We start from the raw sequence: 26809 nt of genomic DNA, 5'->3' as shown, positions 1-26809 counted from the left end.
TACAAGAAAGTCATATCATCTGAATATGGGAAGCATGCAGACTTCTGTTTCTCTTTCAAGTTCCAGCCTGAAATTCTTTAGTGTAACTAAAATTGGATTAAAACTTCCAATAAGTGGATTTCTCATTGTTGTCTGGAATCATGCTATGGTAAATTTGCTGAAATTTTCGTTTAACTAAAGTCTGATTAATGTGCTTGTGATGCCCGTGCACAGGCCCAGCAATCAAGGAGCTTCAGTCCTCACCACTAACACCAGTGAGGGGGCACCCATATAGGGAAAGGATAATAAATACACACACAGTAAAGTAAATTTCCCTTAAGAGCGCACAGAGATCACAGTCAGTCTGGGGCTGGTTTCTCCCTTTCTCTCCAGATCCCCAATAAGACTCCCCACTGGCACAGCTATACAGTCCAGATCTCAGCCTAGTGGGCAAGCTAAAACCTCCACACCCTCTCTGTCCAACCAGTGCTTTGTGCCCCTGCCTAAGTAGCTGACACACACACACACTTTGAGATAAGAGTTATATACAACCACACAGACACTCCTGGGGAAGGCTGGCACAGGTTCTCCAGCTGTGCCCCTTTTACCCACACAATATGGTAGAAATCACTGCCACCACCCACTAATATTTATCAGCTACCAAAAGGCCCTTAAGAAAGGATGTCCAATTATACTGTGCAATATTATTATCCAAATGGTAAGTGTAACTGAATAGTCAAGGCTTATTTGGAGTGATTTCGACAGTATCACTATATACATGCAATGTACTCTAGAGCTTAAATTATCTCTACACAAAATAGCCACAGTTGAAAGGTTTAAACCTATTTAATAATAAATAATAAAAACACAAGGCAATGCTTCTTACTACACGGTAATAGTCATGAGTTCAGACACAGGAAAATGCATAAAATAATGCAGTAGAATAGTTCTGACATCAATACAGAAAACAAAAACTAATCTAATATTTTTATTTCCTAGCTATATCTAAGAGAAAACACAGTTCTAAAATAAACTTACATATAGAGCAAGACAGTGCTGGTGATGTTGGATGTTTTCAAGACAAATGCTCAATGCCCTCATTCTTTCTGTCCTTAAGCTGATAACACAGTACCACTGATTCCTTTCAGATGACATAATTTCTTTCTGGTTCCCAGGCTAACAGAAACTCAGAGGTTAATAGCCCTTTTGATCTTGCAGCTGGTCAGGAAGCCAAAGCAATAAAATAAATTATACATGTAAATTCTAGCTATTAACTCTGGCCTCAAAACAATAGGCAGAATGCCTCTCTCTAGACATCTCGGCTCCGAGTTATAGATCGAAAAAATTTACAGTGCTTGACTTATCAGCTTTGTTGCAGCAGAGTGCACTGTTGTTACACTTTTGCAGTTCCACATCTAACAGCATTTTCTTCCATTTAAGAGAACAAGCCTGTGGCTTATATTAATATTTACAAATGACAGAATTATCTACAAAATTTTATCTGGCTAGGCTGGTGGCCTTCACCTATCTTCATCCCCTGGACAACTCAAGCTAGTATTTCAAGTGACCCTTGAGAAACGTTGCTTGAGAGGGTTAAGTCTATCTGAGTATACCTTACCCCATTCTCTGTCTTGAGAGCCCATGTGCATTGGCATTGCTAATCCCACTGCAGTGCTGCACTGACATATCATATGCTTGCAACCCTGGGCTCCATCTTAGCAACTTGGCATTTTGCTGGCTGGCTCTGTTTAACCATGTCCTGGGGAACCTCTCTGTAAGCAAACAACAGATGGGGCAAATATTTGTCCCACTTCCTCTTAAACTGGTCTGCAAATGCCCGTAGCATAAACTTGATTGTAGAGTTTAACCTCTCAACAAGACCATTAGTTTGGGGGTGGTAGGACGTGGTCTTCAGGTGCTTCACCCCACAGTACTTCCACAGACAAGCCAGCAGGTCTGACATGAAATTGGCACCTCTGTCATTCAGTATTTCTTTTGGCAAACCTACCCTGCTGAAAATCTCTAACAAAGCATTTGCCACCTTTTCTGCCTCAATGGAAGACAGATGCACTGCCTCGCGGTATTGTGTAGCATAATCCACTACCACTAGGATATATTTTTTCTCTGTGAAACTTGGGGTACTCAGAGGTCCCACAATATCCATAGCTACCTCTGAAATGGCTCCTCAGTCACAGGCAAAGGCATCAAAGGAGCTCTCACCTTGTCTCCTGCCTTGCCTACCTTTTGGCATTGCTCACAGGTCCTGCAGTACCCAGTTACATCTCTGGAAATTCCAGGCCAATAGAAGTTCTTCATAATACATCTCTTTGTATGTTTTATGCCCATATCACCTGCAAAGAGAATATCATGGGCTATGGCTGAAGTGCCAGATGGTAGGCACTAGGCACTACCAACTGCTGTACCCTCTCACTTTCTAGCCCTTCCTCAGGGGTCCACTCTCTATACAGTAACCCTTTGTCCCAGTATACAGATTCCCCCTTCCCTTGATAATCAGGTGCCTCACTAGCTACCTGCCTCAGGCCTTGCAATGTAGGGTCTAAGAGCTGAGCCTGTCTCAACTATCTCTTTGTAACCCTTCCCAGCTCCCCTTCCACAATACGTCTGGCATCTTCTGACAGTCATGCCTCACTATCAGCCTGGGTACTACTACTCACCTCTACCTTTGAAGTCACTCTGTCCAAGGGAACATCAGTACCCACAAGCAGTTGTGGCTCACCTTCAGTCTCACTGCTACAGAGTACCTCCCTTCCTGAAGTAACCACCTCACCAGTTCTGGCTGCAAGTATGTGGTCTCTCTGGGTCTCCCCCAGGCTACCAGACCAACATGCTTGTCTCGAAAGCCTGACTGCATGTAACTGCATTAACATATGGTACTTCTGTTGTAGAGTTTATTTATGGAAGGGGACCACCAGATTGGCTTCCGTTTTTTGGAGGATAGTGTCTTGGTTCTATTGGGTATGGCGAGAGTGCAATGTTGTTACATTTTTGCAGTTCCACATCTAACAGCATTTTCTTCCATTTAAGAGAACAAGCCTGTGGCTTATATTAATATTTACAAATGACAGAATTATCTACAAAATTCTAACTGGCTAGGCTGGCAGCCTTCACCTAGCTTCACAGTGCTAATTTCAGATCATTTCACTCAAAGCTTGGTACTATCTGTCCTCCACAAGTTATAAACAGCAGTAATTGTGGCTGTGACTGGGCTTAGGCTCAGTCTGATAGAAAAGATGGTGAAAACTTTTGAATTGTCATTGTAAATACATTTAATTTTCCATAACAATCGAGCACTTTAAATATGGGATCATTCAAACAACAAGGAATTTATTTATCTTAATGAAATTCCAATTAAAGCATTGCGTAAATGCATGCATTTGTCACAGTATATAATTTCCTTTTATTTGCATTATCAGAAACATTTATTTGCAAATTATGCACAGTAATAACCCCCAACCAATCAAAACTTTTACTTTACACCTCTTTCAGAGCCACAGTTAAGCTAAAGAAAAATGAGCCTGCCCACATTAAAAACTAACTGTAAACCCCACAGAAAAATTACCCCCACAAAAATCAACTCCCCAAAAGACCAATTTAAGAAAATATAAAGATGTGGAATAATAAATAAAAATGAAACTGAAATGAGCCATTTGGAAAATGGCATCTTTAAAATGGACCTCATCCTATATAATTAAAATAAATAAGACTAAACTACCTAAAAACATAACTCATCATCTCATCATCATCTTCTTTCGGCTGTTCCCATTAGGGGTCGCCACAGCAGATCATCAGTTTCCATTTCTTCCTGTCCTCTGCATCATGCTCTTTCACACCAACCGCCTGCATGTCCTCTCTCACCACATCCATAAACCTTATCTTAGGCCTTCCTCTTTTCCTCTTACCTGGCAGCTCCAACATAACTAAACTATGAAAACAAGACCCCCTAACATGGACTAGTGCTGAAATAATACAAATCACTTCCCTGACACCTTAAAATGCTTTAGAAATTAATTCAGATCTAAAGTAGAAACCACCCACAAGACAATACATTCATAAGAACTTTACAGAAACTATGTGAAGTCCTATCAAATTAAGCAGAGCACATAATTGCTGTGTCCCATTGACATCAGTGTCTTATGCTATCTGTCTGTTCTCCTAGAAGCAGGAGGTTAAGAATTCCATTGCTGTGAATTTTCAGTTGCTAAGGGTCTGAAGGTGTCTCTGAGATGAAGAATAGACTTTATTGCTTCCTTCTACCTCATAATTTGCCATTAACACTTTTTGGAAAATGAAGGTTCCATTGAAAGCTACTTCAACACTGATATTTTCTAGAGGACAACCAGTAGACAATGATCAGGTGTCATGATGGGCTGAATATTGACTCATAGGAGATAACAGATCATGCCAAATTTCTTGTCTTCCACTGAGTAGATTGAATATGGTAATTTGCTTCTTTTTCCCTTTTTTCTTCTTGTAGAAAAGCAAACAGACAAAGGTGTGACTAGCATTTGCTCGATTGGTACACATGTATGACTTACATACATGTCTCTGTAACCTTTAGAGTTATAGTCTGTACTTTTTCAGGCTGTTGGACGATACTAAAGTTCTCCCTAGTGAACATTCTCTAGGCAAAGGCCTGCATCTGCAAAGAGGAGGGTCTTTCTAGTGGTACCTACACAGGAGAAGCTGACATCAGGCCCTGTGAAAGTTTCACCTTGGAGTTCTAGCATTTTAAGTCTTCCTTATCATGCTTGAAGAATTATCATTTGCAACTGTGCATTCAGACACATTGAGTCAATATAGCAAACCTATTTTTGGGCACCAATATAGCCATGAAACCATGTAGTTAGTGCCATCAATGGAATTTCGCTTGAAGAAATAGATGAGAGCTTTAATATTATTATTATTATTTTTTTACAAATTCCTCTTTCCTATTATGAATTTTCTTTTTTTTCATACCTGATGAACCAGAAAGTTAAGCATGTCTATGTAATTTTTGTGTAATTATTTCTATTTTTATGTGTTTTTCAAAGTTTCTCAAACTTCTGTAATTTTCTCTCAATTAAAAAGGATTGCAAAGCATTTAACTTCAAAATGTTGTAACTTTATTGAATTTCTTGCATTCAGACTTATTACAATCATAATCTGTTCCAAGACAGAATAAGCACTAACATTATAGTCTCATGGCAATTTGCTGCCAGAAGCACATTTGTTAATAGACTCACATGGAATATATATTACTGCCCCTAACAACTCTTGTAGAAGTCTTTTTAATTAGTAATCAGAGTGAGACTTAGGTCCATTAGAATGAGAGGACTTTCATCAAATAGGAACAACTCATCATTTTTTCCTTCAAAATGGTACAACCTAAGTTTTTTTGAGGGAGGATATAAAATTTGTCCACCTTTCTTAATTCCTTAAGATAATCAACTGAAGAATCACAACACATTTGAGAAAGGGAATGATGTTGATATATTGTCCTATTTGATGAACTTGCTCCAAATGAAATAACCCACTTCCCATAAAAACAATGATAAAAAAATGACAGTTAGGAACTGCCTGACACACTTAAGAAACTGTAAAAAGTGGATGGGGTTGTTGTGGAACCTGAACAGCAGTGTCAGCTAACACCTGCTGCTCAGTCTTAAGCATAAAGTATTTTTATTTGTCTAGCATGGTAGAATGAGAGTTTATAGGACAAAAATATGTTGAATAGTTTGATACCAGAGTTTGTCATGTTTGATAAAAATAGTTGTTTCCACCATGGTGGAAGATAAATTGGACTGGATTCTTCTGAGGCTGCCTCCTATCACAATGGATGTAAGAACTATTTGACAGGAAATGACAGTTTTCAAGCATGAAAAGTGAACAAAAGAAGTGTGATGTAGACAGGCCTGAAAAAAGAGATAATGCCTTAGAAGCACACTTGTGGCAAGAAAGTAAAATAAAAAAAAAAACTTGCACTGTGAAAACTTTTCTAAGCAAGCAGAATGACTGAGAGGTAGTTTCTGAATTGCTGGACCTCAGGAGGTAATGGTGGACCAAGACTTGTCAGCTTCATTCAGGACTGGATAATTACAGATAACTGTATTATATCCCTAGAGGGACAAGACACACAGCATCCAGCAGTCACACCATATAACACTAAAATATCATCGCTTTGGACAAAAGAATAGTTGGTTAAACAGATGTCTCTTAGAAAATATCTGATGTTGATATTAATGTTAGGGCTGATAAATGTTCTGTGGCTTCTCATCAAAAATGGGTTTAATTACTTTTAGTAGCACAGAATTTAAGAAACTCACATTTGGTGGTGCTATTGTATTGTACAATATTATGAGTGTTTTACTAAGGTGTGATTTATTGGTGCAATGTAGTGGAGAAAGAAGTTAAACTATACATATTGACATGTTACGTGGAAAAGTTCCCTGGTGGTGTTACACCTGTATTGAAATTATCAAAAAATATAAGTGTTAGGTAGGATTTTGTCTAGTAGAATTATTTCATACATTACAACTAACAAAATGGATTTTTGTATTTCAAACCAGAAGTAGGTTTATGCTGCGAGCTAGATATGCCATATAGTACTGATTTGTTCTGAAACAAAGGAACAATGACTGCTTCAGTGAAGTAGTAAGAAACATTAAATAATATGTATCTGTACTTTGACTTAGTTTTCTTACAAGTCTGATATTGAATACAGCTTTGTTTGTCTAACTGCAAATGAAGTTATGAGAAAGTGCAGAATATGTGAGAAATATGTTGACCAACAGTTCTTGAATGATAATTGCATATTTCTCCTGCTAACCAGGTTATGAACTATAATTGCAAGGAATATTCCAGAACTTGTCCGTTCTTTGTTTCATGTAGATAAAAGTCTGTGGTAGTTTGTTATGCATTAGTGCTAGCCTAAGCGTATTATTATTATTATAGGTTATATATGCTGCTATCTTTTCAAGAAACATTTTACAAACTTTTTCAATGTCTTAGTGTTTTCATACTAATGACAGATGGTGATAAGAAGAGGAAAAAACTTCTTAACTGGTGGCAGATGGAAATTTGAGCAGAGAAAGAGATTCCAGTAATGTTTAGTTACTGCAAAGATATGTTGCTGAGAAGCTGAAATCTTCTGTACACAGTGGTGGCTGTTGACTTCAAATCGGGGGGGGGGGTGCAGGATACACCTGAATGGGGTGGGGCCAACTAGAAAGGAGTGGGGCTAACTTCAACACTGATCATGCCTATCATTTTACATAAAGTAACTGCTTAATCATTGCTCACATGCTGAATAGTCTACCGAATACTAAACTAAGTTACATTTCAGAGCTAATGAGGTGTTTAGGTTATGCTATAACTGCACAAGACCTAAGCATCTGTAAACAGTAAAAAGTGGTTGGTCTTGACTGCATGAAACTATTATGAGTACAATGCACTGTACTGTATTACATACTCTGCATATTGTACAATGCCGAATGAAAAGTAACATGATTTGGAAATTCCTTTGTGCTATCTTATTATTCTCAGTTCAAGGTCACTCCAATAACTAATGTGCCAGTGGTTCTGAGATACTGACACAAGCTTGTATGACAGTTGACTTTACCAAAATACACATTAATCTTGCAAAACCAGAATTACAACAGTAAACAGAAGGGCCAGTCAACTAATTTCATTCACAAACAGCTCCCTTCCCCATTACCGAACAAAAGTATCTGCTCTAACCCTGCCAGGATTAAAGTAGAAGTAACAATTGGGTTAAATACTTAATTTCATTTAGGTGGCAGGAACATTAGTCACATCTTATGTGTGCCAGCTTGCCTTACCCAAATACACCTTTCATTTTACTTTTGTATACCCAGGTTTATCCAACAGTTTTTAGTAAAAAAAAAAAAAAAACTTTTCAACATATATCCAGGGAGAAAAGCTCTAACCTATTACAAACATTTTTAAGCATTTTCCTTTAACTTTTGCATCACATTGATTTTGAAAGAATCTAGGCAATTAGGGGAGTATGTTATAGGGGATATAAGAAATGGGAATTGCTTAATGTTGTAATTACAATAAATTATATTTTTAAAGTTATTAAATATTTGATTAATGCCATAAGAAAAATGAACAAACTTCTTATTAAATAAACAACATTCACGTAAAAGCCAATGAGCTCTACTTATTCCGTATTGTTCCTTAAATTGATTTTCTGTAGTTCTGACATCAGTTATGTGAATGTCATGTATTATTTTCCAGCCAGATATATAGGTAGGTGAGATCCAATGTAATATTACATTAATTATAACTGATTTGGAATAAACATCTAAGCTAGAGAATGCTATCCCATTACTGTCACAAGCTGTAATGTGCTATTTATATGCAACCCTAGGTTTTAAGGGGAACCATACAAATTTAAGTAGCATGGAATCTAATTTTTTAAATACGTTTTTGGGAGGGGGTAGTATCAATGACTGTATATAAAACAAAATTTTAGGTAATATTATCATTTTAATTGCAGAGAGCCTATCCTCCATTGTGAAAAACATTTTATTCCATCTTTTGATTAGTTCACTAATGGTGGTTATTAAATTATTGTAGTTTAGTTTAACAGACTCTTTCCATTTACTCTTTATACTGACACCCAAATATTCTAATACATCATTCACCCAATTAAACAGGCTATTCTCTCTTAGGTTTTTGTTGAACTTTTTGTTAATTAGTAATGTTTTGGATTTATTATGATTAAATTTAAGCCATGAAATTCTTTCAGACTTGCTTAAGGTATTTATAACATCATGCAGAGAACCATCAATATCACCCAACGTTAACAACATATCATCAGCAAATAATTGTATCTTAAGACAATAGTCCTTTTTAACTTGAAAGACTTTTATATTTTCCTTGTTTCTGATATAGGTAACAAAAGGTTCCATTGAAAGAGCAAACAATAATGGTGACAAAGGACAACCATGTCTAGTTTCCTTGAGGATTTCTAGTGGTGAGAATAGACATGATCCAATTTTCACAGAAGCTTATGCTCCGCTATAAATTTTCATTAATAAGTTGACAAAATCTGAGGAGAATTCAAAACCAATCAGAATTCTTTGTAGATAAGACCAACTAAAAGAATCAAAAGCCTTTTCTATGTCTAGGCTGATAATAGTTGTTTTTTTGTATTTGCATGCTATGTCTATTAATGATAGTTAATAATGTTATCTTGCACTTTTCTATGAATAATGAACCCTGTCTGATCATTATGTATTAGATTAGGTAATATTTTCTGTATCCTATTAGCTAATATTGTCATAAAAATTTTATAATCAGTGTTTAGTAATGAAATTGGCTTATATGAATCACAAGATTTGGGGCCCTTACCTTGTTTTAAAATGGGGGGGCTAATTGAATATTTCCACGATGGGGGGTATTATACATTTTCGCTTAACCGTAACAAAGGCACTCATCATTTTCTTTATTATATATTCAGGAAAAAATTTATATAGTGCAGGAATTATTCCATCCAGTCCTGGAGCTTTATTATCTTTTAAATTTTTTATTTGCTCTTTCACTTCTTTTAGTATTATTTGCTTATTTAATGTTATTTTGTTGCATTGACACCTTAGTAGTTACATTTTCTTGAATAAAAATAATTATTACATTATCTGTCTCCAAAAGTGGTGCATTATTTATATCTTTATAGTAGTTTTTGAACACTTCTAATATGCCCATTAAGTTAGATGTACTCTTAACTGAACCATCAATTTTATATTTAATCTCATTAATAAGATTTTGATTGTTTATTTTTTTGGATCTTACCACTATTTTATGTAGATATTTAGGATTTACAGCATAATATTGTAATTTAAATTGTTTCCAGGTTTATGGCTACCTTATGATTCAGAACTGCTAAGTATTTTTGATTTAACTTAGTATTTTCGTTATGTGCTACTTTGTTATTTGGTTTGTGTCCTTTTTTATCTTGTCTATATTTTTTGTAAGTCTAAAAGTTTTTTGTCCCACTCTTTCCCTTTTTTAAGGTACCAAGATTTTATTCTGCCATATATATAAACTTTAAAGGTGCCCCATAGTATACTATCAGTCACTTCACCATTATCATTTGTTTCCATAAACATATTTATTTTTTTCATTATCCATTCCCTAAAGTCTTTTAACTTAGTTATGTAAGCAGGAATTCTCTGCAGAAATCTTAAATCATCTGTATGCATAGTTAATGTAAAGTTTATAGAATTATGGTCTGAAAGTGGACAAGTCATTATAGATATGTCACTTATTTTGAGTATATATTATTTGATACAAAGACCTTATCAATGTTTGTTTGTATACCAAACTGATATGAATAGCGAGTATAGAATAAGGAATAATGTTCTCTTTAGACCATGTATATTTAAGGTTCATCTGGTTTGTAAAGTCATTTAACTTCTTAGTTTGAGATGTTAGTTTTATTTTACCATTTTTAGAAGTATCATTGCCTTATAATAGGCAGTTAAAATCACTTGTTGCTATAATTTCCCCTTTTGCATTTAAAGTAATCAGGTCCAGATATTTGTCAACATATTTAGTACTTAGTTCTGGTATCCAGTATGTATTAATCAAAGTATAATACTTTCTATTGATTTCCAAAATAACCATGCTTAGCATCCCATCTTTATCTGAAATTGCATCTATAATTCTTGGGATAGTATAAGTATTTTCCATAGGATAAGAGTGCCTCTTCTCTTAGTCTTAAAACATGAATCATCCAGAATGTTATAGCCATTAAATGAGTATTTTCGTATGTCTTTTTTAATAGATGGGTTTCCTGTAAAAAGATGATTTGGGCTTTATGCATTTTGATATATTTAAGCAAACCAGCTCTTTTGACATTATTGTTCAAACCATTAATATTTATTGATAAATATTTATAAGCCATTGACTATAATGTGTATGTTGTTACTTAATGAAAGACCTTTCTTCCGTGTTGACTTGAAATCTACTGAGAACGTACTTATCATGGATGTATAACGTGTATTAAGCACTACTTTCAAAAACCCAAAACTATTTACAAACACATACATGAAGCATAAGGTTTCTGGTTTAGTTAAAAACTTAACTAAACTATCCATCCACCACCTTTCCAACACCAAAAAACAGAAATTATCCATCTCTGCTTAGAATATAGTATAAAAACAAAAAAGAAAAGCATTATGAAAGCAACTAAAGAAATCTGAGTCCATGAAATATACATTAAAATGAGAGTGTCCAATATAACTGAAGCTATATGAATGTCACATTTAATAATAGCACCTCTGATAAGTAGATATGTCAGAAATATACATCAGATCAAAGTATGTATAAACATTAGAAGCGGAAGGTTAAGAAGATTGTCAATATTTCCAAGACTTTTCAAGAAACATCAGATGTTTTAACCATTTTGTCAGTCATCTATCTAACATTTTTCATATAAGGATCTGTTGAATATATATATATATATATATATATATATATATATATATATATATATGTATATATACACACACACACACACACATATATATATATATATATATATATATATATATATATATATATATATATATATAAAACACTTATTACAAAAAAGCCTCACAACCCTGTGTTTACCCACCAATTAACCAGACCACGGGGGGGGGGAGTATATATATATATATATATATATATATATATATATATATATATATATGGGATCACTACATAATCTCAAAATTTTGGAATATCGAATTCCAGAATCTCGAGACTACATAGCCGAAACCCCTAAATACCAAAAGACCAGAAGTGCGAAATTCAAAATCGCCGATGTACGGAGATATTGAAGTAGTACTTCTGGAGTTGCAGTTTGTGGATTGATAGGTGGAATTCAGGTAAGTATCTATGTGTAATTGTGTTGGTTAGGGGCTGTAGTGTGTGTTGTGACTGTGATGTGTGTGTGTGTGAGGGACTGTAAAATATGTGGGTGTGAGTTTCCTTTGTGTGTCTGTGCGATCTTGGAGTTAGTATATTTAAGTAGGGGGGTGTGTGGGGTGCAGCCCCCACATGGGGGGTGCATGGGGGCTTGCCCCCCTGCTTATCTGTAGTGTAGAATGATATGTTTGACTGTGGGGCGAAGTTGTGTGTATGTGTCTGTGTGTGCTGTATGTGTGTTGTACGTTCGGGATTTTGGATTTCACACTTCTGGACTTTCGGCATTTAGAGGTTTTGGCTATATAATCTCAAGATTTTGAAATTCGATATGTCAAAATTTCAAGATTATGTAGTGAACCCATATATATATATATATATATATATATATATATATATATATATATATATATATATATTTATATATATATATAGATATATAAAACTTATATTTAGTCATCTATAAAACACATTAATGTACTGTATTAATGTTTATATGTGTCTAAACAAAGTCTAAAACATCTAGTTAGAAACACTAACCAGAAACATATTGTTACCCCACCACTGACCCACTAGAAAAAATGCACTTTGGTATTAAGTCAAATTATACGATTACTGAAGAATTAGAACACATATATCATTTGTAGTTATTTAAAAGGGAAAATTATGTAAAGTACTTATAGTGGGGAAAAGGAACATTAGTAACAAAAAGGAATAGGAAGAAAGAAGAGAGAGAGAGAGAGAGAGAGAAAGAAAGAGAGAGAATGTTATTTACATACTTAGTACTATATGTAATTAGAAGAAGTAGCTATAGAAAGGAAAAGAGAAAGTTAATAATAAAGATGATTCACATTACCTTACAGTATAGAGATTTTCCAGAATCAAATATATTATGATTCATAAAACAAAGCATTTAAAATTAGAAGGAATTTATTAATTTGTCCTTTTGTTTTTTAGTTTTGTTTGCTTCTTCCTTCCTTCACAGACCATCCATTTTCATTGCCTGTCTGTTCAAACTCTGGGATGACCATTCCATTTGTTCTATGTCCAACAGTATTTTCTTCTTTTGGATAAATTCTGCTGCTTCTTGTAGGGAATCAAAGATCCTCACTCTTTCTGGCAAGGTGACTTTTATTCTTGCAGGAAAAAGAATTTGAGCTTTACTATTGGCTTTTTTCAAGGACTTAGAGGAACACACTCATTTCTTCTGAATATGACTGTAGAGGTGTAGTCATTGTCAAAACAAATAACTTTTTCACCCATCTTGATAAGGGAATTAGTCCAAGCTGTTCTAACTATTATAGACCTGGGGTTAGATGAACTCAGAGATGACGCTGGATTTGCCAGGGACAGAAGAGCCCTCTCATTTCCAAAAGGGAGGGATTCAGTCATGTTTAATGCTGATGAAAACCACTTATTGAGGAACTGAATAATGTTAGCACCCCCTTCTTTCTCAGGAATTCCATATATTCTTATGTTATTCCTCCTTGATCTACTTTCAAGGTCTTCCAGTTTCTCAATCAGCCTGGTGTTTTGTTTCAGAAGAAATTCATTGTGATGTTCATTTTCTGTCACTCTAGTATCTAGGTTAGTTACTGTTTCCTCTAAGGCAAGAATCTGTTCAGATTGTTTTTTTACTTCCGTTTAGAAGTTCCAGTTGTTTACTGCATTCTTGTTTGATAACATCCATTTTGTTTTCAAATTTCTCCATTTTTAGTGACAGTTCCTGGATGTTTGTTAGTATAAGATGTAGTTCTTTCTTCACTGCACTCTCCTGGTGTGGGTTCTTCACGTTGCTCATGTTTTTAGTGACAGTTCCTGGATGTTTGTTATTATACGATGTAGTTCTTTCTTCACTGCACTCTCCTGGTGTGGGGTCTTCGAGTTGCTCATGTTGAGATCTCCAATGGAAAACTTTTTGACAGGAATAATTAAAAAATTCTCTTGACTACGTATTAATTTTTAGAACATAATAAAGAATCTATGTTAATCTATATTTTAGTATATTTTTAGTTAGATTTTTCTAAAAATTAAAGTATATTCCTGTTAGGATATTGAAATCTAAGCAGAGCTATGGATTTCTGCTGCTATCAGACTGGCATCTTGGCCAAGCCCCTGATTAGCTACCTCTTGCTGGAAGGGGTAGAATGTAACTATTTGAATATTTTTTACTCTTGTTCAAGGGGGAAAGCAATCCAGCATTGGGTGGAAAAAGAAATAAGCTCATCAGGGGTTCAAGTAACTTGTCAAATGAAGAAGTAATATACAAAAAACAAGGCAGGAAACCACTGGATAAACACTTTATATAGGTAAAGCTTTCGGATTCAATCCTTTCTCAATACTGAACAATGCATAAAACCAGCTCTTTATATATAGGTCCAAATATATCACATGACCTGCAGCCAAAATCACATGATATGTCATCCAGATTACAAAAACATTTTTAAAAAACTTATGAAAGATGAAGAAGTAAGCAAGGTAGTTTCTTTCTGTGATTTTTCAAGTTAGGAATTTTTTTGGAGTTGTTAAATCTCACTTTTACAAATGTAGATAATATTGTTGCTGAGGGGACAAGTATGGTCAGGTTCACTGCCAAGCTAAGTGGATAAAGGTTAGTACAAGCTATGCTGCTAAGACCTATTTCTGTTTTGTCTTGAAGATAATACATGTAAATCACTGAAGTCTGGTATGTGTATGCATATATTTGCTGTAGATTTTGGAAGCTACACAACAATACTGGGACAATTGCAACAGAAGTGTATACTACAATCCAGTTGTGACTTTTACTTAAAATTGTATTTTCTGTCTGCTATTTGTATGTGGGCATCAGTGCTCAGGTGAAGTTTTCTGCTAGTTATTTTGACTTTGTGGTGTGGTGGACAGTGTGGATATAGTATTAAGTGAATGAGTTAATTATTAGTTGGTCATTGTGTGAGACATCTGAAGAAGAAGGATGGTGAATGAATGGTTAATAGAATGTTGTCTTGTGTCAAATACCTTATCAAAGAATGTCATGGGAGGATGGTGAGACACATATCAAGAGTACTGTACTGAACTATTCTGACTGCTCAACTAGAGAAGTGAGGAGGTCTCCAGTTGGAAACCTCTCGCATAGAATATAGGGTATAGATGTAGCCAAGAAAGAAGGGAACGGAAGAGGTGTAAGAAGAGTGAATGTTGAAATGTTAAGAAGGAGGCCAAACCATAGGGGAGGGAGTGTTTCTGGAGGTGGGGGGCATAGCTAGGCCTGAATGTCCTACCCAAAGACCCATGGGGGAAGAATAATGTCAGATGGGCTGATAGGGAAGAGGAGAAAGTGGGAAGGACAACTGGAAACAACCTGATCAAGAAGGAGAGTGAAATTGCTTAACTGCAAATGTAACATTTTCATCGGGGTTAGATCAGAGAATGCCTTGTAGATCAGGCATAGTTACCTCTCAATAAATGATATGAGACAGAGTAAAAGAAAATGGCCTTTAGTCGATCTGCATAAGACATGTGTCTTATGTTTTGTATTTTTTTAGTGAGAAACCTCTGGGGCCACTCTAATTGGTGTAAGTGCCTGTTAGGTACATGCAGAAGAGAGCATTATAGTTGATTATGGGCCTGATGAGGGCCAATTACAATGACTCCATGACTTCCTTTGACCTTGATACCATGTCTTTACTTATAAGCTGAGTCACACAGAAGGATTTTCTCAGTACCGTAGCTACCTGGTGGTCCATGTTTAGGTTGCTATCAATCTGTTTTCCTAGGTCCCTCACCACTGAGACTACTTTTAGTGGTTGGCTATCAATATTATAGTATGCAGGGATATCTGTTTTACTGAAGGGTATGATTATGCATTTGTTAGCATTCAGTCTCAGACCATGGTTTTGGCACCAATCTTTGTCATTTTTAGGCCTGTTTGTAGGATGTCACCATCATTTTGGAAATTGATGATTTCTTCCAGCTTACAGTCATCAGCAAACTTAGCGAGCCAGAGGTTCCCAACATTGGTCTTCACTTCAGATAATTATATACCAAACAAGAGGGGTCCCAACACTGAGCTCAGTGAGACACTGCTAGTAACAGGTTTCTTATCAGAACTGGATTCACCTATCAGGACAAGTGTCCTGTCACTGAGCCAGTTTGCTATTCACTTGATGATGTAGGGGATTACGCTTAATGCAATAAGTTTATCTATGCTCCCGAAGTGGAAGATTGTGTCAAAAGCTTTTGTCAGGTCTAGATAAGCATTTTATACTGTTTTACCTTAATTCAGGGCCCTGGTGACTTTCTCAAAGAAGTCCACCAGACTCAGCAGGCAAGACCTCCCTTTGACAAAAACAAATTGAGTCTGCTCCAGTGTTTGGAGATTTCCTGTGTTGTTATTGATCAGGTCCATGATAATACTCTTCATGGCCTTGCAGATAAGACTGGTTAAGCTTATGGGTCTGTAGTTCCCTGGTTCAGTTGAAGGGCCCCCCTTGTCCTTGTGCAGAGGGATGACTGTTGCAGTCCTCCATTCATCTGGAACAATGCCCATCCATAGGCTGTGGTTAAAGAGGGTCCTGTTTTAATCTATTTAAGAAGCATCCTGGAATTTTGTCAGGACCCATAGAGACTGTGTTTTTGCTTTAGTGAGCACAGTAAGGACCTGTTCCCTTGTAATGACTGGTAGGGGGATGGTTGCAGATATTTCTTGTGTTTTAATTTCTCCAAATCTTTTGAGCTTCTAATACTATGACAGGAACGGACCCCATTCCTAAGTCAAAGTATGATAAAAAGTCCATGAAATTAGTATTGTTTCAATCTTTGATGTCAGCCAGTAGTGTTCTTCGCAGCACCCACAATGTGCCCAGTAATGACTCCTGCAATTTGTATGGAGTTACATGTATTGATAACATATCTAAATATGATTGTAGATTCTTTTTTATAAGACCCGTTGCTCCTACTACAATTGGAACTATCTGGGTATCTTCCAAATTGCTCTTGTTTCTGCCTGCAGATCCTGATATTTTATGACTTTGTGTCTCTCTGTACGCAAGACACTGTAGTCACTGGGTGTGGTGATTTCAATGATCAGTGCTACTTTTGTCTTCTTTTCCTGGACCACTATATCTGGTTTTATAGCATCTATCTTTTGAACTGTTAGTAATGGATGATCCCTTATGATATAAACCTCATCATTTTCTATGATGCTTTGTGGCTCATGCCTTCAGTGTTTTCTGCCACTTCATTACCATAGTGTTTGCACAATCCCCAGTGCAACCGTCTTGCCACATTATTATGCCTTTCAGTATACAGTCCTTCTGCCATTAGTATGTCACAACTAGCAACAAGTTCTATGACTGTTTCAAATTCAATTTTAAAAAAACATGCATTTGTCTGTTTCTCCCACATATTCAATGGACTTTGTAAACCAGTGTGCATGTAGCCCACTGTCTTGGGCTGCCAATATTAACCTTTCATCTCTTGGTTTGAATTTGCCTCTCCTTATCCATTCCTGCATTCGTTCCTGATCAACATGAGGTTCTTCCAGAAGTTTTCTATACTTGCAACTATATTTATGCATTTTTCACATTTCTTGCCTTCTCATCTGGCCCTTCACCTTACATTCTTTCTTTTGTTTTTTGGAACATTCAGTTGCTGCCTGGTTTTTATCTACTTCTGGTTTGATTTCCATTTCAGATTGATGCCGATATGCTCCTGCTAAATTAAGCAGAGAAGTCATCTTAGATTTATTCTCCTCATGTTTCAAAACTTTCACTATGTTTGGGTCTTGTGAGGTCAGCAGATATGTGTGGAGTCTCATGATTGCAGATCTATGCATGTAATCAATTTCAAGGAGGCCCATCCCTCCTTCAGAATGGGGAATATATAATCTTGGTATGCATTGATTTATATAAATCATTTGGTGAGCGTAAAGCATCCTTCATGTTTTCCTAATCTATTCAACACATTTTGGGGCCAGTCTATCACTCCAAAACTGTAAGTTAGGACAGGAGGAGCAAATTGGTTTATAGCTTGGATTTTGTTCCTAGATGTCAATGCTGTTTTCAGAATTAAACTGAGTCTTCTAACATATTCCTTACTAAGTTTTATTTGCCTTTGTTCATGTTTTATTGTTGATCCTTCATCAATTCCCAAATATTTATACACTCTCTCTTGCTCAAGTTCTTTTATATCATATTCTTATCCCAAACTGATTTTTTTTCTTGTGCTGCAGTTTTCCTGCTTTAAAGGTTGCTTTTGCGCATTTATCAAGACCAAATGACATTCTTATCATCTGAAAAAGCTTTGACAACCTGCAGCTGTGCTTTCAGTTCTTCATCTGATGAGCTGTACAGTTTTAAATCATCGACAAAGAGAAGATGAGAAGTCTTTACACTTTGTTGTTTTCTAGGAGCCAAATTATAGCCATGGCCTAAGCTGTTAAGTAAGCCGCATAATGGGTTAAGGGCAAGGCAGAATAGCAATGGCGACAGAGAGTCACCCTGGAATTCTTAATTGCAAAGTGGTCTGCCACTGTTTCATGGTCACTGTAATGTAGTTGATCAGTGTAGGGTGTATCTTATACATTTTTAAGCACTATTTTATCCATGAATGTAGGATACTATCAAATGTTTTTGTAGTCAAGCCATGCCATACTTAGATTCTTCCCCTTTTTACAGTTCTCCACTATGACTTTATTTAACAACAAATGAGCCTTTGTTCCATATGACTTTCTTTTATTGCCCTTTTGTTCTAATGCCATAATTGAGTTTTCTTCTAAATGACTATAAACTCTGTCAGCATCAATTCCCGTCTATAGTTTATACATTTATGTGACAAACCAAACTGGTTCCACACAGCAGGATAAGACACACAAGTTCCTTTATTCAAATAACAGGGCAAGCACTTTCACAATCTGCTTCATCAGACCAAACAAGAATTCACTGCAGATACTCTCTGAAATACAGTCAAACCAACCAATGACCCTAGCTTTAAGAAAGGGCTTCAAGGAAACTCTATTATTCAACCCAGGGGGTTTGTCAGCTTGGAGATTCAGAATCCACTTTTGCTCATTAGTTGTTTGTCTTTCGGCTTTTTCCCGGTAAGGGGTCACCACAGTGGAACTCCAGTCCGCTAACGATTGGCAATAGATTTTTACAAAATGCCGAGGTGCCAACTCGATGCCCAACCTTCAACGAAGGCATGCCCATTTACGCACGCATGTCTTTCAAACGCTACCCAACCGCGGGGAGGACATGCAGACTCCTCACAGAAGGCACTCCCAAGCCAAGCCAAGAATCGAACGGGAGAACCTCTTGCTGTGAGGTAATAATGCTACCGCTGCACCACTGTGGCAATCTATCCACTTTTGCTCATTAGACTCTGTTTTATTTCTTTTATCACCTCCCCTCATAGTACTATGAATAACTTCCAGCACTAAAAATTTAAATTTATGTCCTGCTCCTTCTTTAGCAACATGTAGAGCTAGAGCACCAGTTTCTTTAATATTCCTAATGTCCCTAATATGTTCAAGTATTCTGTCCTTGAATACTCTATTAGTTTTGCCTACATAATAAGAAAAACATACAGTGCAGTAGCAAAAATAAACAAGAATTTTTGTTTGACAATCTGCATAAAAATTACTTTCAGTCTTAAATCCTAAAGAGGGGTGGATAAACTGACCACCTGTATGTAAATGGCTGCATGCTGTGCATCTTCTACAAGTATAGGTACCTAACCTGTCTGAATAAGGATATAACTTGGTGCGATTAGGCTTGTAACATAACTGACTTTTTAATGTCCTATTATTTCTGAATGTAAAATCGGATTGATGACCTAACACCACCTCTAATTCATGTATAGTACCCAAAATATCCCAGTTCTTTTTAATGACATCACAGACCAAATGGATGTCACTGGCAAACATCAGTGGCATCCTTATCTTGTCGTTACTATCAAGTATTGATTTTATATTCAGTCTTATTGTGGATTCTATCGATTTCTATTTTTATGCTGTACTTATTAGATATTATAGTAGTTTATTCTTATTTATTCTGTATGTAACATGGTTTTAAGTATTTTTATATGTGTTATTAAGTAGGTATCTATGATGTAATTGGTATCATTGCTCTGATTGGTTGGTTTGATTGTATTTCATAGGGTATCTGCAGTGAATTCTTGTTTGGTTTGATGAAGCAGATTACATCTGTGAAAGCGCTTACCCTGTTATTTGAATAAAGGAACTTGTGTGTCTTATCCTGCTGTGTGGAACCAGTTTTCTTTGTCACATATCTATCTTTATTTTGCTGTTGGTTCCTTCATTCGCCCAGAGGCTCATTTGTTCTTTTGATAGTTTATACATTGTCAGAAGACAAGTTATTGGTCTATAATTTTTAGGGTAGCATGCAGGTTCACTCTTAAGTAGGAGCATTGTTTTACCTGTTGTTAGCCAGGTTGACGTCTGTTTGGGGTGTGCATATAAATAGTTCTCATTCATTGCTAAATCTTTCTGCAAAGATGTTATAACTTTTAACCAAAAGTTAGGATCTGCATCTGGGTCTGGGGTTTTCCAATTAGAGGCTTTTCTTAACTTTGTTTCAGTCTCTCTGGCTGTTACTTCATCCCATTTCATATATTCATATTTCTTTGTATATAGTAGGAGATGAGGGAGGGAGAACTTTGAAATGAACTTGTCGGCCAACAGGTTTGCTATAGTTTCAGGCTGGGTGCAAGTGTTGCCATTCATGATTAACCCGGCACATTTCTGAGCATTTCCCCTGAGATTACAATTTACAAACGGTTATCTTTCACCTGGATGGCTGTCTTTACCTCATAGTTTGATTTAGCAGATTTGACCAGCTGTATAGTTTGTTTGTTTAGACTGATGAGTGTATTTTTGCCTTGTGTTTTCTGTTCCTTCTTGGCTTTGGAGAGGATTTTTTCCTTTTGTTGAACAGTGTATTTATGCTAGGGGTCCCCAGGGTGGTTTATTTTTGCCAGTAAACACTGAGGCGACTCGGACAGGTACTGCCTCCTTTATGCAGCTATGAATGTGGTTGAACAGTGCTATTGTATAAAGCACAGAGTAGGTCTCAATGTCATCTGTGTTTGCAGGGGCTAAGAAGTTTAATAAGCTGTCACTTAGTTTGGGGTAACTGGCCTTAGCAAACGTCTTAACAGGTTTGGAGTTTGATGGGGGTACTAGGTTAGTTTTAATATAAAGGATATAATTTTGTTGTCAGATTTACCAGAGAGGAGTTAATGCACAAGAGGGAGCAGCATCCCTCCATGTTCATAAGTACTAGGTCTAGGATATTTGTAACTCTAGTTGGGGAAATAACTAGTTGCTCCAGGGTGTTTGCGGTGACAAAGTCCAAAAAGTATAAGCAAATGAATTATGGGTCATATAAGTCTCCCAGTTTAAGGAGGGGTAGTTGAAGTCACCTATAAGTATGACATTAGGCTGAATACTAAGAGATTCCGGTAGGTTTAGGTAAGATGTGTGGTTTTCCAGACTCATGTTAGGGGATCTGTAGCTAGCAAGGATATGATAAAGGGCCACATCTGTGGTTAGTAGGGCATGGAGCAGCTCAAGAGAGTCATGTTATTGGACAAGTTTAGCAGTGTACTTGTCCTTTATGAACACTGGGACACCTCTTCCTTTATTGTATCCTTAGCTGAGAGGGATCGAAATGTTTGAAAGGCATTGTAGCGTTTAATAGCTGGGGTGCTCTCCATGGTTCTGAACCACGTTTCCATGACTGCACATTATGTCTGCATTCTCCAGGGTGAGGAGTGCTTACAGGGAGTGCAGTTTTTTTATTTAAAGTCCTATTGTTGAGTAGCAGTACATTTGGGTGGTTGTGAGTGATTTTTGTTATGCTGGAGTGTTTAACAACTTGGCACAACCTAAAAAAGGTACTGTGGGGATAGATAAAGTCTTTGCCAGTATATGGAAGCCAAGTAGTGACAAGTGCAAACCATCTCTGGCAAAGCATTGTGGTTTGTCAGTCATGTCTCCCCAGGCTTATGGATATTGGATCCCCTTGTTGTCACAGCAGAAACTAAGCCAATAGTTGAAGTCAATCATTTTTTGCTGATAGTGATGTTATTCAAGGCTAGATTCATACCTGCCTGCAGTGCATACTCAGAGAGCTCCAGCATGGCACTATTCATATAGTCCAGTTAGGTACATCTTAGGTCATTTATGGCTGTGCCATGTTGGTATTCATGCTTTAAAAACTTACATGCATGCATGATCTGCTGGATCCTGGCTCCAGACAGACAGCTCAATGTGATGTTCTCCTTGTTTAGCCTGGTAAGGGGGATATTGTATGTTTCACAATAGAATCCCCAATAACTAGAATGTTAGGTTTTGTAGTGCATTGCCTTATGGGCTTGGAAGCGGAGCTACTATGATTTTCAGAGTTATGTGTTGTGTGAGTCACTCTCTTTTTTGCATGGGGCCACAGAGAGATGCTTGAAATTTTGGGTAGATTACATGTGAGTACCTCTACATATGTGGGTCTATGAGATTGTTCCTTGATGTTGATAGTGAGTGTTTTGGGTGTAACACTTTCAACATGGTTTGCATTTTTCTTGTGTACATGTGAGAGCTTTGCCTTCAGTGACATTGTATATCTGCAACTCTCACATATTGTGTTTGTCTGTTCTAAAATTAAGTGGTTGTCAGTGAACATGAGGCAGTTACTGCACTGCCTCTAGATGCCCATATTCACCAAGCCACAAACAGAGACAACTGGGAGGTATCTGTACATTATGCCAGATCCTTAGTAGATGGGAAGGAGTAGGGGAGAGTGACTTAAAGGTCTACGTGAAAGTGTTTAGTAGTATACTATAGGATTACCTGCAGGGGTGCTGCCCTCTGTGCAAACCAGCAGCTCAAGCAGCTATGAACAGTGGGTGACTATGGAGAGTGATTACTATAGAAGATTTTAAACTGGAGAGATTTGCATACCTACAAGACATGAGTAACTGCATTTGCGCATCACTTTTACACCAGCAAGATAAAAGATCTACACAGTTAAGCCCCCAGGCCACTCAGATAAATATAAAATAAGCCTTCCACCAGTAGTTCCCTACTCAAATGGGTTGTATCAGCCCTCTGTTCCCAACAGAGTGCAGAATAAAGCCCTCTTAATGTAAAATGAAGTGGTTTTGAGCTCAAGTGCAATAACAAATGCTTTACAACAAAAGACAGAACTCCTGTAGTCTAAGGAATCCTTGGAAATAAGTTCACAAACCCTGAGAAATGTTCCCAGATAAAGAAAAATGTGTGCAAATGTAGGAAAACTTCTACAAACACAGCAGGATGAAAGACTTTTAAATGGTTAAGCCCTCAGGCCATTCAGATAAACACACACAAACCTTTCACCAGTAGTTCCGAACTCGGATGGGCTGAATCAGCATTCTGCTTCCACTTGAGTGCAAAATAAAACCCTCTTAATGTAAAACAAACTGATTTTAAGCTCAAGTGTGGCAACAAATGCTTTACAACAAAAGGCAGAACTCCTGTAGTATCACGAACCCTTGGCAGTTCTGAGAAATGTTCCCAAATACAGAAAATGTGTGCAAATGTAGGAAAACTTCTTCAAACCCAGAAAAACTTTGCAAAACTTAGAAATATTTTGACAAACGTAGGAGACGTTTGGCAAACTCAGAACAGCTTTTATAGTATCAGAGAAGGTTAGAAAGTTTTTTTTTATTTAGCTGTAATGTTTGTTTGACTTGCTGTTCTATGTCTGACTATTACTAATCTCAGTCTGCACTTGATTTTGGATTAAAGTTATTCATTTAAGGTTTGGATACTTTTTAAAATCTTTTTCTTATATTATATTTTGTTTTGTTTTAAGTTTTTTGTTCTTTTTGAAGTTTTAAGAGGTCTTGGCTAGGGTCAGTTGGAAAAGAATTCTTTTTCAGACAGTGAGTAACATCCAGCTAATTAGTAGGAGGAGCTGAGAAACAGTATTCCTCAATGGACTACAAATATTTAGAGGCATCTTTATTTAGCTGTAGTGCTTGTTTGACTTGCTGTTCCCTGACTATTGCTGATCTCTGCCTGCATTTTATTTTTTCCACCCACCCACCCTGCTGATGTTGTACTTTTAAACTTGGTGGCTTTTGAGTTGCCTGCCCCTCCTATAAATCTGATTTTGGACACTCCTCCCAGTTTCATCTCAAAAGCTCATTCTAATGAGAACTGAGAGATCAGATAGGAAGGCTGTCTTCCTTAGTATCTTAAACATGAATTATCTTCTATTTCCTACCTTCCCACTTACTAAAAAATTGCACTTTATTCAGCTGCTTTTACTGCATTTGTGCTTCTTCTTACATTATTTAGCATTTTGCTGCACATTCTTAAAGTGTTCAATTACATTTAGTTTGCTGCGTTTATTACTGCTTGTTAGTAGCCTGATTATAAAATAACTGTTGTTCTTAGCCTCTTAGTTTTGATTTAAGTACTTGGGCTCCAAAACAGTTATTTTGCATTAAGAAGGTTTGTGGTCCAGGAATCAAATGAAAAACAGTTCACCACTATACCAAAACCAGGCTGTTTTCCGATAGAGGTTGTCCACACTCAATTCAAAAAATAAATTTCTAATCCACAGCAGTTCGCTTCATAGATTTATTCAAAAGTTAATACAGTTCAAGAATAAAGAATTAAGTGCTTTCATCTCATGACCAGAGACTTCATTATAATCAATGCAAAAAAATTAAAATCATTTAAATATACTTCTCATTTCAAAGAAACAGAGCTCATTGGCTTTATTATTTAAAGATCAAGTATCCTGTATATACTCCTAAAATACTAGATGTATAAATATATATATATATATATATATATATATATATATATATATATATATATATATATACTGCAATTATGGAAAGCATATTGCATAATTGAAAATTCACAATTACTACAATTTGATACATATGTATGTATACACATATATACACACCACATGTGTCATGAGATGAATGCACTTAATTCTTGAACTGTATTAATTTTTGAATACATCTATGAAGCGAATTGCTGTGGATTGGAATTTTTTTTTTTTTAATTGAGTGTGGACAACCTCTATCAGAAGACAGCCTGGTTAAGGTTTGTGGTCTACACTCCTGTGGAAGCAGAGGGTAGCCTCCACCCTACCAAGATGGGAATTGCTGGTGAAGGCTCACTGTGCCTGTTATTCTAAGTGTCTTTGTTATGATTTAAGTACTTGGGCTCTAAACCAGCTTTTTTACATTAGGAAGGTTTGTGGTCTACAATCATGTGGAAGGAGAGGGTGGCTTCTATCCTTCTGAGCTGGGAATTGCTGGTGAGGGCTTATTATGCCTGTTACTCTAAATGTCTTTGTTCTGATTTAAGCACTTGGGCTCCAAATCAGTTGTTTTATATTAAGAAGGTTTGTGGTCTACACTCCTGTGGGAGCAAAGGGTAGCCTCCTCCCTTCCAAGCTGGGAATTGCTGATGAAGGCTTATTGTGCCTGTTATTCTAAGTGTCTTTATGATTTAAGCTCTTGGGCTCTAAACCAGCTTTTTTATATTAGGAAGGTTTGTGGTCTACAATCTTGTGGAAGGAGAGGGCGGCCTCCACCCTTTTGAACTGGGAATTGCTGGTGAAGGCTTATTATGCCTGTTACTCTAAGTGTCTTTGTTCTGATTTAAGCATTTGGGCTCCAAATCAGTTATTTTACAGTAGGAAGGTTTGTGGTCTCCACTCTTGTAGCAGAAGAGGGCAGCCTTTGCCCTTCTGAGCTGGGAATTGCTGGTTGAAGGCTTATTGCACCTGTTATTCTTAGAATTGGTTTTGGCAGTTGGGCTTAAACCCAGTTATTTTACATTAAGAATGTTTGTGGTCTGTAAGCTTGTGGGAAGAGGGAGTGGCCTCCACCCTTCTGAGCTTGGAATTGCTGATGAATACTTACTGTGCCGGTTATTCATTAGGAAGGTTTGTGGTCTACACATTTGGAGCATTACTGTCTAGACATCTTTTTTAACTAGTAGAGCATCTAGTTTGTGAATAGCTGAGCATTGCTCATCAAGTTCCTTGTCTTACTTAACTATTCAATATTTAAATTTCCCCTCGTTCCTCCCTAATAGATCAGTAGCCATGGATATGCACTTCTCAACTCTCTCTGCGACCATTCTGGCTGAGATAGGTATTCTGAGGCATAGAAGCTATTGCCTCATGTACAATGACAACTCATTTATTCTTAATAAAACAGATAAAGTATGCAAGAGATGTACATACACTTTAACTCTGGAGGCAAGACTCTGTCATATAACCAAAACTAATCCTATAGAGGTTGCCAGTGACACTTGCACAATGCCTACTGCACAGGGTATAAACCCTACACCTAAAACTACTTATGCTGAAGCACTTACAGGTAACCTTCCTAAAACACTAAGACCTCCTGCACAGTACAATCAAAGAAAGGGTCCTCAACCATCATGTAAACACTCCATTACAACACCATCCACAGCTATACATATTAACACTGTATCTAGTACCTCTGCTGCTAAGCCCTTAAGGCAAACCAGTGCACAGCCAAATTTTCTGATGATTGGTGATTCTATAAGTGAGGCACACTGATGTCCCCCTCACTAGACTAAGTAAGGAGACAGTCACAGTTAGCTGCTTTTCCATGGATAGGATCCATCAAGTCACACAGGCACTGCAGTAATTGAACCACAGATACGAGTATAACTCTGTCATAGTCCAATTGGGTGTTAATGACCTGAGTCATACTTCCCTTGACTATATGAAGTGAAACATACTTTCCTTGACTACAGTATATGAAGTGAAACATGATCGAGCTCGCTGATTATGTGTCTCAGGCAGATATCAGTCTAGCACTGAGCAGCATACTACCTTCTCCAAGGATGATGCCA

General features: G+C 36.8%; 1 protein-coding gene across 2 annotated transcripts in view; it reads right to left on the bottom strand.

Annotated features, from left to right (window-relative positions):
- Positions 1-26809, bottom strand: part of ACTN2 (actinin alpha 2) — a 575275-nt gene that overhangs the window by 345967 nt on the left and 202499 nt on the right. The gene's annotated exons all lie outside the window — the stretch shown is intronic.

This window comes from Protopterus annectens, chromosome 1.part2 (genome assembly GCF_019279795.1).
Source record: "Protopterus annectens isolate FY-2018-M chromosome 1.part2, PAN1.0, whole genome shotgun sequence".
In the NCBI taxonomy this organism is placed as follows: Eukaryota; Metazoa; Chordata; order Ceratodontiformes; family Protopteridae; genus Protopterus; species Protopterus annectens.
This window is presented reverse-complemented; position numbering and strand designations above follow the sequence as displayed.